The sequence below is a fragment of the Pelodiscus sinensis genome, chromosome 3 (assembly GCF_052426305.1).
Source record: "Pelodiscus sinensis isolate ZL-2025 chromosome 3, ASM5242630v1, whole genome shotgun sequence".
Lineage (NCBI taxonomy): Eukaryota > Metazoa > Chordata > Testudines > Trionychidae > Pelodiscus > Pelodiscus sinensis.
The window spans coordinates 149751123-149765377 of record NC_143054.1 but is presented as its reverse complement, the minus strand read 5'-3'; positions in this window follow the sequence as shown (position 1 = coordinate 149765377).

Below are 14255 nucleotides of genomic sequence, written 5' to 3'. Positions count from 1 at the left end.
GGGCAGCTGGGGTGCTGCTGGGTTGCTCCAGTAGAGCAGAGGAACTGCGCTACTGGAGCAACCCAGCAGCACCCCAGCTGCTCTGCCCCAGGCATCCCGGAGTCAGCCGCTGCTGAAACTGACCAGCGGCTGACTACAGGAAGCCCCAGGCAGAGTTGCTCTGCTCCAGGCTTCCTGGAATCAGCCGCTGATCAGTTTCAGCAGCAGCTGACTTGGGGACGCCTGGGTTTAAGTTGAATCTATATGTAAGTCAGAACTGGCATCCAGATTCAGCCGCGGTTGAAACTGATCAGTTTCAGCAGCGGCTGACGCCAGTTCCGACTTACATACAGATTCAACTTAAGAACAAACCTACAGTCCCTATCTTGTACGTAACCCGGGGACTGCCTGTATTGCAAGATTCCCATATTTATTTTTGCATTTGTATTGGCATCAAATTCCTATCTCAGATGCATGTGTTGTTACCAGCATTTAAACCTGAGTCCATTATCTCTGCATCACAGATCTCTACCACTTAACTGAAAGTAGTAACTCCTAGTAGCAGCCACCAAGAGGGCTATGTCTACACTACATGTTAAGCCCTGGCTCTAATTCAGGTTTGAGCCCCACTTCCATCCATGCATATCAGTTTGCCTTCAGTCATCAAGAACTCAGGATCCTGCTAAGAGAGTTGGATCAGACTCAAGCCCAAGTTCTGCTGAGATTCTGGTCCAAACCAGAGGGCTACGTCTAGACTGGCATGATTGTCCGGAAATGCTTTTAAAGGAAAAGTTTTGCGTTAAAAGGAAAAGTTTTGCATTAAAAGCATTTTTGGAAAAGAGCGTCTAGATTGGCAGGATGCTTTTCTGCAAAAGCACTTTTTGCGGAAAAGCGTCCATGGCCAATCTAGACACGCTTTTGCACAAAAAAGCCCCGATCACCATTTTCGCGATTGGGGCTTTTTTGCGCAAAACAAATCTCAGCTTGTTTGCGCAAAAGGGACTTTTGCCCAAACAGGAGCAGCATAGTATTTCCGCAAAAAGCACTGATTTCTTACAGTAGGAAGGCAGTGAGGGTATGTCTACACTAGAAAGTTAGTTCGAACTAACGGACGTTAGTTCGAACTAACTTTCCTATGCGCTACACTAGCGCTCCGCTAGTTCGAATTTGAATCGAACTAGCGGAGCGCTTAGTTCGAACTAGGTAAACCTCATTTTACGAGGACTAACGCCTAGTTCGAACTAGCTAGTTCGAACTAAGGGCTGTGTAGCCCTTTAGTTCGAACTAGTGGGAGGCTAGCCCTCCCCAGGTTTCCCTGGTGGCCACTCTGGCCAACACCAGGGAAACTCTATGCCCCCCTCCCGGCCCCGGACCCCTTAAAGGGGCACGGGCTGGCTACGGTGCCCGTGCCAGGTGCAAGCCTGCCAGCACCCAGCTAGCAGACCCTGCACCTGGCACGGCACAGAGCCACCCACCCGATGCCCCCCAGCCCACCCCCTCTTGCCGGGACCAGGCTGGCGGCTCCCGGGAGCTTGCCCTGGACCGCAAAAGGCGGGCACCTTCCTGGGCTAGTGCGGACATCGTGGACCTTGTCCACGATCTCCGCACTAGGCACAGGAAAGTGGCCGTCTAGGGCAGGAGAGCTGCCAGCCTGGCCACCCAGGACCAGGTGTGCATGAAAATCAAGGGGGTCCACTGAGACCCCCGACACTGAGCCCTGAGCTTACAATGGCCGTCCTGGGTCAGACCAAAGGTCCATCTAGCCCAGTAGCCTGTCTGCCCACAGCGGCCAACCCTAGGGACCCTGGAGGGGATGGACCGAAGACAATGACCAAGCCATTTGTCTCGTGCCATCCCTCTCCAGCCTTCCACAAACTTTGGGCAGGGACACCACTCCTACCCTCTGGCTAATAGGACTCCATGGACCCAACCTCCATGACTTGATCTCACTTCCCTTTAAACTCTGTTCTAGTTGTAGCCTTCACAGCCTCCTGCAGCAAGGAGTTCCACAGGTTAACTATTTGCTTTGTCAAGAACAACAACTTTCTCTTACTAGTTTCAAGCCTGCTACCCAGTCCTTTCCTTTGGTGTCCTCTAGTCCTTCTTTATGGGATCTCAGGAAGAACTTTTCTGAATGCACCCTCTCCACCCAACCCCTGCTTTTACAGACTTCTATCCTGTCCCCCCTCCGTCTCCTCTTTTCTAAGCTGAACAGTCCCAGTCTCTGTAGCCTCTCTTCATCTGGGACCTGTTCCCAACCCCTGATCATGTTAGTTGCCCTCCCCTCTCCCAGCCTTTCTCTTCCCCTCTCCCACCTCCTTTTCCCAGTCTCCCCCAGTTTTTTTCAATAAAGACAGAGTCAATGTTGGAAGAAACGTTATCTTTATTTTGTACATCAATAAGAAGGGGGGCTAGGGAAGGGCAAGTGGAAGGAGGTGAGGGAGGAATGGGGTACGAGCCCCCGATGGGGAGGACTGGGCTGGCTCTGCGGGCTTCTGGGGGTGGAAGCTCTCCTGCAGCCCCCCAATTACTCCCTCTCCCCAGATGGCAGCCTGCGGCAAGTGCAGCCGGGCTGATGGCCGAGTGGTGTGATGTGCCCAGTGTGGGCACTCAGGGCACTCCAAGCCAGAACTTCTTTGCAAGCGGGGCACCCCTTAGAACTGTGTGTCCGGGGTGGGGGTCGGGACCCTTTAAGCGCAGCCCTCGGCTAGCCTGAGACAGTATCTCCATGCTCTAAGTCCTCCTTTTATGCCCTGCCGGCACTGCTTCCAGCCATCCTTAAGCCCTGTTCAGAGTCCACTCAATGTGGACTTACTAGTTCGAACTAGCAAAACGCTAGTTCGAACTAGTTTTTAGTTCTAGATGCGTTAGTTCGAACTAGCTTAGTTCGAATTAACTAATTCGAACTAAGTTAGTTCGAACTAGCGCTGTAGTGTAGACGTACCCTGAGCTATTTAAAGACCTTGCAGGGACCTGGGTTGTGATAGGACAATACCTGTAAGAAATTTAAGTTAGTTTGGATCAAGGGTGAAAGTATGTCTCAAGCTGCAGATATGAATCAGAATATATAAATGGTGCAGTATGAACACATTGTGTGAGACTTGGTCCAGTAATTTTAAGTTCAGGTTATCCCATGCTGTGCAGATGCTCACATGCAGGCTTGGAATCACCAAATCCACAATCCTGGGACCTACTGACCAGGGTTTACAAAGCAGTGTAGATATCCATTAAAGGTATTTGCGACACAAACACTGTTAATGTGTTACACAAATCCCATTGACTTCAATAGGACTGTATGTATGTGGCGCTCAGAGGGGAATTTAGCATATAATAAGTACAGTAATGACATTATTACCACTTTTATTATTAGCAGTAAAATATTTGAAAAGAAGATTTGTTCACATCAGTGTTATGGGTATCTTCTCTTGCTTTCCTCCCACTCTGTTTATATTTCTTTATTCACTGTCTCTGCTTCCATCTCAGTTTATTCTCTCCAACTTCATTTTCCTCCTTTCTTTTTTTTAAAATCTCCTTTTCATATATTCTCTCGTTTCCTGGACTCTGTTTTGCTTTATGTTTGAGCAATAGACTCCTCCCTATTTCCTGATTACAGCAACTTCTCCTTTTCTCTTTGGCTCTTATCTCTTCTCTATTTTCCCTCCTTTCACTTCTCTCTTTTCTCCCACTTGCGTCCCTAACCTCCCTGCCATTCCTCTTTCTTCTTCTTTCTGTTCCCTTTTTCCTGTTATTTTCTCCCTTGGTCCTTTTAGACCTATCTCTTGAGCTTCTGAGCCCCCTGAGTTTCGACCCCAAGTTTCACCTGTGTCCCTTAGTTTGACCATCTGTGATATGGAGAAAATTATGCTGTGATTACTTAACTCACAGGATGCAAGGAGACAATTACTAGTAGACCAAATATTGTGGCCCAGAATTCCTATCAACTTCAGTGGGAGTTTTACTCCACTGAAAGATCCCAGATTTTGGCCCATTACTGGGGCAGGATCTGGTAGAGAAGGTTCTTAACTATAGCGCATAAAAAGTGCCTGAGTAACTTTACTGGAAAGGAGTATTTTAAGATGGAGATGTTTGCTGGGGATCCAGGTTTCACTAGAGTGATCTGATACAATAAGGGATCTAATGCATTTGTAATCTACCAGACAAAATTCACCCAATCACTCTCTGTGTGTGTGTGAGAGAGAGAGAGAGAATGTGCATTTTTACCTGGTACTGCTTTAGACTCATTATGGTATCACAAGCCCTCATGATGACTTGTGATCTGTCTGTAAATGTGTAATTTATAATCTGCTGTGATCATTACAAATATATATTTTAAAGGACTAAACCAAGTTAATTTCTAGACAAATATTCATCTTAAATAACAATAATCTCCAACACAGATTTATAATCTCTAGCAAAGTCAAAGCTGACTTTTTGTCTTTCATTCAGATAATTGCTCTCCCTCAATAGCTGAAAGCTTCTGTAAGAGAGACAAGTGGATGAGTCTTAACTTTCAGTTTCTTGACATTGCTGACTTGTTTTGTGGCTTTAATTGTACTGTAAATTGTTCAGACAGGAAAAGACAAGGCATAAGAAAAATGAAACAAAAATGGCTGTATACAGTTTTAAAATGGGAAGACCTTAATTGAAAAAGCAAAAGCATTCTGCTGTCATCTGCACAACCAGGGCAAACCCCGACCCCTCTCCATGGGCATGGAGAGCTCTGGACACTGTGGTAAAATAAAGGCAAGTCTACTGCATAGAGTGAGGTAGCAGGGTTTGTAGCCCACAATGGAGATGCAGATCCTCAACATGCTATGCCATAGGGTCTCCCTGAGTGTCACAGTACAGATTGACAGGGATGGGTAGGAGTTCCCCAGAGAGGGGAGAAGTAAAGAGTGCACATAAAATGTGGGTGCTTCTGCAGGGGCTTCTGAGGCTCCATGACTGGTTGTGGATGACTTTATAAATGCTTCTCAGTGTGGGAGGATGATTCCAACCTCTCCCCATCTCAACTGCCCACAGCAGATTCCCATATCATAGCCACTTGCTTGGTCTATGCAATAAGTCAAAGAATGGGCCCTAAACATTTTAATGTATTTAGTACTTACAGCAGCAGACAGCATGGAACACTTAGCAAGAGCCAAAAATTCTGGATCCTATTCTTACCGCTGCCTTGATGTGCTGTGTGACCTTGGGCCTCTTGGATCATTGCCCCCTCTTTGCCTCTGTTTTGCCATGGTTGAGATGGGGAAAATGAATCTTGGGGTATAGCTGGCCTGTGGCCTGATTCAGGCTTGCAGGGCTCAGGCTGTGAAGCTGTTGCACTGCTGTTTAAGCTTCTGGGGTTGGGCAGGGGCCTGAACTCTGAGGTCTTCCCCTTCAGGCATCTACAGGCAGTCCCCGGGTTACGTACAAGATAGGGACTGTAGGTTTGTTCTTAAGTTGAATTTGTATGTAAGTCGGAACTGGTACATATTGTAGGGGAAACTCTAGCCAAACATTTTTTTTAGTTTTGGATAGCATAGGGAAAGGTTAACTCCCCTCTAATGTTTGTTTTGCTGTCTGTTCCCCGGGCTCCATGTTGTGCTGCCAATTTGAAATGCCACTTGGAGCCCGGGGTCAGCTGATCCCGGACTCTGCATGGCATTTCAGAGGAACCTGGATCAGCTGGGGACTCCCTAGCTGACCACAAGTTCTGTGTGGCATTTCCCCAGAACCCGGGGTCAGCTGGGGACTCTCCTCATGCCTCGTAAATGAGGTATACAGGATCTATCGGAAAAGGCTTTCTTTAGCAATAGATCAGCCTCTAGACTGCCACTTTCTCCAACAAAGCTCCGTGCCAAAAAAAAAAAAGCGGTGGCCATTTTTATGCTAATGAAGCGTGGGATATTTAAATCCCCGCTTCATTAGCAATTTCACCCAACCTAATCTGCATCCCTCTGCTGGCAGAGGGATGCAGTCTAGACATACGCTCAGGGATAAAACGGCTCTCTTAAATGTGCAAGAACTAGCTCACGGAGAAAGAGCATTATGTGACCCATAGATTTCGAAATTGTATTGTAAATCGTTTACAATTGAACACTAAATGTGCGAAAGAAAAGGTGTAAAATATAACCTACCCATTTGAAAGGCCTCTTGGAACTGTTATACAGATCTCACATTGACTTTACTGTGAAGTTCTGTTTCAGCATTCAGTTCTGTGCAGCTCCATTTTACCAGATTTCCACTTTTTTCTTTTCTTTACATTCTGTTTCTAAGAAGTTTAAATCAAGCATACTTGTATTTAGCAATTTCCCCATGAATGAAAGCTGATCAAAGTAAAATATGGAAGAGTATCCGATTCTCTGCCATGCTAAACAACTTTCAAGAAGAAAATCTTTTCACTACAAACACAAGAGCATGTATATGGACAGTTGCCTAACTGTATGATCTTTGTATCAGAAAACTATAGAATGTTTAGGAAAATACATAGTGGAATGCAGTTAAATGCCAGGAAATTCACAGTTAAGATTGGCATTCCGTTCTTAGCACATAGTGTAGTGTTATGTGCTTTAATGGGAGCTTTGCTTGAAAAAGGACTCTTTGCTTGTTTGAGAATGGAGAGGCTCAACTTGACATTTCTTGATTTTGGCAGTCCCCTCTTCCAACATTACTTTGACAATTGCATGACTTTTCTAAGCACATAAAAGCCAACCTTTTGATATTAATAGCAGATACTAGAGATGTGCAAGTTTACCAAAACAAAGGACCAGCTACAGGTTGAACCTCTCTTGTCCGACACCTTTGGACCTGATTGGTACTCAACCAGAAAATTTGCATTGGTCAATATTGTCTAGCAGCTTTACCAACACTAAGGGTATGTCTAAACTACATGGCTCCGTCGACGGAGCCATGTAGATTTGTTGTTTTGGCAAAGTCAAATGAAGCCGCGATTTAAATGATCGCGGCTTCATTTAAATTTACATGGCTGCCGCACTGAGCCGACAAACAGCTGATCAGCTGTTTGTCCGCTCAGCGCGCTAGTCTGGACGCTCCCCTGCTGACATCAAAGCCCTTTGTTGGCAGCCCCGGTAACCTTCATCCCACAAGGAATAACGGGGCTGCCGACAAAGGGCTTTGATGTCGGCAGGGGAGCGTCCAGACTAGCGCGCTGAATGGACAAACAGCTGATCAGCTGTTTGTTGGCTCAGCGCGGCAGCCATGTAAATTTAAATGAAGCCGCGATCATTTAAATCGCGGCTTCATTTGACTTTGCCTATGTGTCTAATCTACATGCCTCTGACGACAGAGGCATATAGTCTAGACACAGCCTAAGAGCATAATAGGCAGCGGAAGAAGACATTGGAGGTAAATTAGAGCTAAATAACAGCACAGAATAATGAGAGCCAGGACTGGTGGCAGTCAACAAACTTTATGGGACCGCAGGAAACTTGGCCACACCTGTGATAAGTGTACATCTGGCTAACTAAAATTGTGCTGGATCACAGATGTTACCAGATTAGAGTGCTACAGATGTTCAAATTACTTAAAATTTTTTGAAGTAAGCATCATACAAACTCTGTTTCTGGGCCCTATCCTGGTACTACTGAGATAACAAATCTTCCATTGATTTCAATGACAAATGCATCGGGCCTAATGTAGGGCTGATCACATCCACACCCGTGAGGAGTCTCATTGGTGGGCTGTGCCACCGAATTAGGACCTGGATTGTAAGTTTTCATGACAACTGTCTTTTATACATCTGTTAAGCACCATGAACATTTATATCATTTAATATTTTCTTGGACTTTACTAGTTGACAACAGCTCTTTGCTCATCGGCATGTGGCTGCATCAGAATTCTCCAGTTGATCTAAACTTCCTTAGGTTTGTATTTTATAACACTCTTCATACTTCTTTAACACCTACCATCCAATGCTCTCGAAGCACTTTATAAATAGGGGTGAATTAAGACTCGTAACACCCTTTAAGAAAGGTATTATCATCAGGGCTCGACAAATCAGTGAATTTACTCGCCCGTGGTGAGTAGATTTCAGCTGATCGGCCCATTTACTGGCAGTGCACGCATGCGCAATGCGGGTCTTGCACATGCGCAGTGCGGGGCTGGCGAGTAGATTTTGCTGCCGTTTGTCAAGCCCTGATTATTATTCACTTTTGTAGATAGAGAAGCTGAGGCACACTGAAATTATCTGACATGCCCATGGACCCGCAGGAAATTTGTGACATGACTCCCAGGTCAGCAATTCAGCTGCTAGAACATGCTTCCTCTCCCTTATGAATTACTAGGGTGAGACTTTTGGGGATGTATCATGCATAGGAAACCAGTACAGGCAGTCCCCGGGTTACGTACAAGATAGGGACTATAGGTTTGTTCTTAAGCTGAATTTGTACGTAACTCAGAACTGGCTCCAGATTCAGCCGCTGCTGCTGAAACTGACCAGGGGTTGACTACAGGAAGCCTGAGGCAGAGTTGCTCTGCCCCCAGCTTCCTGGAATCAGCCACTGATCAGTTTCAACAGCAGCTGAATCTGGAGCCTGGGACAGAACAGCTAGGGCGCTGCCGGGTAGGTCCCCCCAGGACCAATGAGGAATACAGAACATCAGTGGAGGCTGCCCTCAGTTTTGTATTTGGGGATCTACACTAGACCCACTAAATTGAATGCTAGCCGATCAACCTCCCAAGAGTCCATCTTCTCCGTAGTGTAGACATGTCCTTAGTGCCAGTCCATAGATCAATGACTTTGTTTCAATGAAAAAGTACTGATTATATCTATATATAAAGTTTTTCCTGCCGGATGACAGAATGACATCACGTCATCAGTATCATCAGCATCAACAGGCTCTCTCAGCGAAGGGAAAGCAGCCGGAGAGAGAGGTGTAGATGAACATAGCAAGCAGAGAGACAGCCCCCTAGTATTTTATTAAAAGCCTTCTTCTAAATAATGACAGTTTTCCCTTGTTGCATACAGGTATCTCTCTTTTTCAGCTACTCAAGCCATCTCATGATTTGAATAGTACATTATGTATAATTTGATAAACTGTTACATAAAGGCTGTGTCTATCCATCAAACTAAAATGAGTCCTTTAAAATAAAGTGATCCACATAAAACTTGTGGAACTTCTTCAATATTTTTACTCTGAGTAGAAGGTGACAGCATTCTAAACTTTAAAACCAGCAAACCCTGAGGCATGTGCTTAAATTTAATTACATGAATAATCCCAGTGGTTCCTTCCAAAGGCACTCTTCATAAGCTCAAAATTAAGCATATGCAGAAGTGTTTTCAGAATTAGGCCTGAATATGTCACTTGATGTAACATCTAATTTTTCAAATTTCAAGTGATTTGACCAGAGAATTTGCAGAATGTTTTTTTGGAACAGAAATTGTGCTGTATAAAACCAATGACTAAAATGCATCAGAATGTAATAAAGTTTTTGTCACAAGCAAATGGTTTTAAACATTTATATACAAATGGACACAATGAATTCTTGGAGGCTCAATTTTCCAGGAACATACAATAAAGCATAAATCAAGGACATTAGATAGTCTTCTTAGGTTTGTTTTTTTTTTTTTTTTTTTTTGTAGTATGGTAGAGTGCCTCCAGTCTGCAACTGAGACTTGGGCCTCATTGTGCTTACCACTGTGCACACACTAGGGCTACGTCTACATTGGCATGATTTTCCAAAAATGCTTTTAACTGAAAAGTTTTCCGTTAAAAGCATTTTCGGAAAAGCACATCTAGATTGGCAGGATGCTTTTCCGCAAAAGCACTTTTTGCGGAAAAGCATCCGTGGCCAATCTAGACGTGCTTTTCCGCCAAAAAGCCCCGATCGCCATTTTCGCGATCTGGGCTTTTTTGCGGAAAACAGTACCTACCGGCTGTCTACACTGGCCCTTTTGCGCAAAAGTCTTTCGGAAAAAGACTTTTGCCCAAACGGGAGCAGCATAGTACTTCTGGAAAAGCACTGACGATCTTACGTGAAATGTCAGTGCTTTTCCGGAAATTCAAGCGGGCCAGTGTAGACAGCTGGCAAGTTTTTCCGGAAAAGCGGCTGATTTTCCAGAAAAACTTTCCAGTCTAGACACAGCCTTAGTGAGAGAAAGATCATGCACCCAAGAACTTACAGTATAATCAACTCTAGTATGGTAATATAGTAATCACTGTAGACTCCAAAACATAAAATACATGTTTAGATCCATCAGCTGGGCCAGACCATCTGATTCCATAGAAAATCCCTTGGGTGTGATTAAGGATAGAAAACTCTGAGATTCTTTTGCAGAGTTCTGTTAAGTCATTGTATTGTAGTTTCCCTCCTCCCGCAGAACAGGTTCAACCCCAGAATCTGTAGGTGTCAATGGATTTGCTAGTGACCAGATGTCTCAACATAGATGCTTCTACACTGTCCCCAGTTCAGAATCCAGGAGGCCAGGTGCCACCATCCAGAAATCCTGTATTTCTCCTCACTGTCTCCAGCCCCCTTTGGCTATCACACACCCTCTTTTCCTACAAACTGTGTTCATAAGGCTTTTTCTGAGGGCAACTACCTATGATCTCCTGGAGGATTGCATGGGGCTATAGTGAAGGAGTTTCCATGTGCTACCAAGGTGCTAGGATAGTAGCACTAAAAGATGGCATTCCCCCCACAGATTCCATTGAGTCAGGGAGAGTCCATGTACACAGGAATCCCAGGGAAATTGTTTTTGAGTCCTTTTTTGAAAGTTGAAGGCCTAATCAGTCTTATGTTTACTTTAGAGAATTAAAAAGAGGCATGTTATATCTGATATATACACTCTGTAGACAATTCTTGGACAGTAAATTCACACCTACAATCAGAAAATTAAATCAGGTAAATCTTTTCACTCATTCTCCCTTGGTCTCTAGCACCCTCACAACATTCAGCACTATAAACTGTCCCTGAATATTTTGCTCATTAACTCAGTTCAAACAAAAAGAACAGAGTTGGTAAAGTTCACAAGATTGAAGGAGGCAAGTCTTTACTTGAAATGGTTTAGTTTTGTCAGTCACTGTTGGTCGAAGACCCAGCATGCCCTGCTTTACCCCCAAATTATTTTGAAGGCTGACTTGGGGACAACTTTACAATTTTCAGAGCCCCAAATGAGAGTGCAGATTACATTCATGGAATTGTCACAGGATGTAAGTGATGGCAAAATTTGGATTTAATTATTTTATGGGAAAGAGAAAGGCCATCAAAATGGATGCTACAGAGAGCCACATCTAGAGAAATAAAGCAAAATACTGGTATAGCTTCCCTGAAGCTATGTCTAGACTGCAAAGTTTTTCCAGTATCCCAGAAAAACTCTGCCGCATCCAGGGAATGCATCTGTTTTTTTGGAAGTTTCTGAAAGAGCGGGTGCATTCTTTTGGCATCCCTGTATTCCTCTCAGTAGGAAGAATAAGGGATGTTCCAAAAGAGGAGGTTTTCCCAAAATTTGGCCCTGTGTAGACGGGCCAAATTTCAGAAAAGCCTTTTCCGAGAAAAAAAAAAAAAAGGCAGAAAAAGAAACTGCAGTCTAGACATAGCCTGAGAGCTAGAGTAGAAAGGAAATGCCACTTGGATGAAGTACAAAACGAGGACCTAGGGACTAAAGATGAAGGATCCTGTGAAGAACTCATCAGTGTGAATCACAAAACTACTTGACTGCTGGGCCTCAAATAGTTACTGTATGTAAAGTTGGATTTGGGAAGAGTTTGTATTATAATAGTATAGAATTAAACAAGTTTTTGTAATCAAAATGTTTATAATCTTAACTATAGGAGATTAACCTGCTATTCTGAGGATGGGACACATTTCCTAACAATTTGATAATGTGAACTTCTGTTATTTCATATTTCTTGCAGTGATGTAGTACAATGAAATAACTGTTCAGAAATTGTGAAAATCACTTGATGCATCAATAATTATAAATCAGCTGGATATGTTTACTGCATAGCAGAGTTGGTTTCTGACTGCAGGGATGTGCTTTGGAAAATAATATTTAAATTTCTTTGACCAAATGACACTGTACATGCATATTGATAAGAATGTTTTTCACTTTTATAGCAGCTGTCACTCAGGAATCTCCATGCATTATGTATACAATAAACCTTACAATACAACTGGAATAGGGAATTGAGGTAGATGGAAGTAAAGTGATTTGCCCAATGCCACACAACAAATCAATGGCAGAGCAGGAATCAGCAAACCTCATGATTGCTGACTCTTAGTCCCCTAAAATATGTTAATATTATCAGCAGCAGATTACACCATTCCAATATTTTTTTCTGCAACTTTTCCCTCCCATATGCTTCTTTACCATTTCTGGTGCTTCTCTATCATTCCAATAGGCCAGGACATATTAAGTTTCTCTTGGGTCCTGAGCAACTTGTTCATAGGGAAGTGAAGGGCTTAAGCGAAGTTTGGAACTTCCAATTTCTTAAAAATTGTTTAGAGACCCTGTGATGCTTTATGGAAAACTTCTAGTCTATACATATTTTCTGTATTGCTCCCTCCTTTCCCTCTTTTTATTACTATGGACACTTACAAAAAAAGCTGTTTGCTGATTACTGTAAATTACAGTCCTTTGCCACATTGCAATTCTCCTGTAGAAAAGTGTTTAATATCACAGACCCAGGATTCTAGCTTCAATATGCCAAACCCAGAAGGCCTAGTCTACACGAGGGGATAAGTTTGAATTAAGATTCGCAACTTCTGCTATGTTCATTGCATAGCTTAAGTCAAAGTATCTTAACTCAAATTTTGGTGCCATCCACACTATCAGAAGTTAAAGGGAGCACACTCTCCCTTCAACTTCCCTTACTCTTCCTAGAAGCAGGACTACCGGTATTGATGGGAGCACCCTCTCAGTTCAAATTAGTGTGTCTTCACTAGACCCACTAATTTGAACCCCGGAAGGTAGATTGCAGCTGCTTCAATCTTATCTGTAGCGTAGACAAGGCCAGGAGGCACCGAGAGCCCTCAACTCTTGTTAAAATCAGAGGAAGTTCAAGGAGCTCAAGGGATGATCAGTGCCTCAGAGAATCAGGCCCTGCGTGAGGAATAGTAATGCAACGTAAGTAAATTTCTAAACAGCAAGCATCCCACTGGCACTCAAATGTATATTACAGAGCAAACTAAGTTATTTAGAAAAAAAACCAGAAAAAAATCTATTGTCAAAATTGTTTTTCAATAATTTTTAGAATATTTCCATGAAGTGCCTATAGCTTTTTAAACAGATCAAGAGTTGAAGTAGGAACCACTATTTTTTATTTTTACTTACATTTAATCTATTTAGCAGACACCACTTTCGTATTTATTCGTATGTTCCTCATCATAAACCTTTCAGTTAAATATTTTACAATAAGCAAACCTTCTTTTCTGTATTAGAACTAAGCTTGTATATATTTAAAAATGTATAACCAGAGCAAAACCAAATATATCTTATTGTTATCTGTTTTCTTCACTTAGAGTCAAGTCACATTCATGATAGACTCAAATATTTGTTGGGGGACCTCATTTTTTCCCAGTTTTTGATCCTCCCTTGTCTTAGCTCCCACGATGCTTGTCACTTGCATTCTGTAATGAACTCTGTGTATAGTCACTTCTTGGGGGAAAAAACAAAACAAAACACTGCTGTCATATGAACATGACTTTTCCATAAAGATGCAAGCAGGAAGAAATGTAGGGAAGACTTGTGTGAAATACTCACCGTCTCAATTTGATCCCAATTATAGTGTGGTGTTAGTTCTGGATCTTTCTTCAAAATACACTACCTATCTCATTTCTGCACATGACTCTGAATTCTAAAGAAGGATAATTTGACTGAAGGTTGTTTAATTCCCTAACTGACTTCAACAGTATCAGCAGCTGGTTACTTCAGCTAATTGATATGCCTTGTTGTCTTGTAAACACTCTCTCTAGTATTGTGCATTACTCATAGTTTGAAAACCACTTTGACTTCTGTAACATAATTATGTTAATGTCAAATGAGTCACAGAGAACAGCAAGCTTCTTGTATCAGAGCCTCACCTTCGTGCCAGTTTCTGAATCCTGTCTGTTCCTGCTGCTATGGGAGGGATGAAACAGGAGGTTTAAGGAAGAAAAAACCCTTTCATGTAATTGAAATAATGTGAAGTATCATAATGACACACAAAGGAGAATGAGAGACAATCAAACTCAGACATTGGAACAAAGTTACTGTTAAGAAGAAAAGATCACCTAATCTTTATCAGAGAAAAGAAAATTGAAATAAATTAGGGCACCTTAGATATCTGTTAAAT